Source organism: Theropithecus gelada, chromosome 20 (assembly GCF_003255815.1).
Source record: "Theropithecus gelada isolate Dixy chromosome 20, Tgel_1.0, whole genome shotgun sequence".
Taxonomy (NCBI): Eukaryota; Metazoa; Chordata; class Mammalia; order Primates; family Cercopithecidae; genus Theropithecus; species Theropithecus gelada.
Genome location: NC_037688.1, coordinates 49,856,087 through 49,857,480, shown reverse-complemented (window position 1 = coordinate 49,857,480; position 1,394 = coordinate 49,856,087). Strand labels below are relative to the sequence as shown.

General features: G+C 44.1%; 1 non-coding gene across 1 annotated transcript; it reads left to right on the top strand.

Annotated features, from left to right (window-relative positions):
- Positions 1 to 241: 241 nt before the first annotated feature.
- TRNAR-CCU lies at positions 242 to 314 on the top strand. The gene has a single exon. It is a non-coding gene; the product is annotated as a tRNA-Arg (tRNA).
- Positions 315 to 1,394: the final 1,080 nt, after the last annotated feature.

Sequence of the window (1,394 nt, the reverse complement as noted above, 5' to 3'; positions counted from 1 at the left end):
CTCCACTTCCTAAGCTCAAGCGATCCTCCAGCCTCAGCCTCCCCAGTAGATGGGACCACAGGTGAGCACAACCACACCTGGCTAATTTTAAAATTTTTTTGTGGAGACGGGGATCTCGCTATGCTGCTCAAGCTGGAATACTTTCTTGAATAAATGCCCAAACCAATTCTAGGGTAGTTTTCTAGCCACCTGTGATGAGTTATTCTGTCTTTTAATATTCTCAGTAGGCTGTTTGACAGCTGCCCCAGTGGCCTAATGGATAAGGCACTGGCCTCCTAAGCCAGGGATTGTGGGTTCAAGTCCCACCTGGGGTAAGACAACACCAACCTTTGGTGACCTAGGATAAGACAACCATAACCTTTGGTTGTCCAACGACATTTTATAAAGGACAAAGCATAGAGACACACAGGTAGAAAAACTTACAAGAATAAGAAAAGGCATGAATTTGGAAGAAAACCAGGGCATTAAACTCAAAGACACAGAATCTCTCAATCTCTCTCTCTCTCTCTCGGATGAGGAAAAAGGTAGGGCATGGTGGTGCATGCCTGTAATCCCACTTTTGGAGGCCAAGATGGGTGGATCACTTGAGTTCAGGAATTTGAGACCAGCCTAGCCAATATGGTGAAACCCTGTCTCTGCTAAAAATACAAAAATTAGCCGGGCATGGTGGTGCATGCCTGTAATTCCACCTACTCGGGAGACTAAGGCAGGAGAATCACTTGAACCCGGGAGATAGAAGTTGCAGTGAGCTGAGATCACACCACTGCACTCCAGCCTGGGTAACAGAGCAAGGCTTTGTCTCAGAAACAAAACAAACCAAAAAAGAACCAGGAAGAGGTCAATTTGAGGACAGGTAAGATCAAAATGCACATGCTCTGCAGAAGGGAAAGTCCCTACTGAAGCTAGTTTGCTCGAATGACCTCAATTACAAGGTGAATGCTGAGGCTTACTGTGTTGACTGTGTGGTCACCACAGCAGCTGTGTCCCAAGAACATAGTCACTTTCTTGACTACCTATCCTGCTTCACCAGCATGACAGGTGTGACCCACCATGCCTGACCAATGGCATTAATTACATTCACAATGTATGCAATAATCACCATTATCTCTTTCCAAAACCTTTTCATTTCAAACGAATTCTGTAACCATTAAGCAATAACTCCCCACATCCCTTACCCAGCTGTTAATAACCTTTAATCTACTTCCTGTCTCTATGGATTTGCCTACTCTAGACATTTCACATAAGTAGAATAATACATTATTTGTTCTTTTGTATGTGGCTTCTTTCACTTAGCATAGTGTCTCAGGGTTCATCTACATTGTAGTGTGTGTCAGTGCTTCATTCCTTTTTTTTTGAGACAGAGTCTTGCTCTGTCACCCAGGCTGGAGTACAGT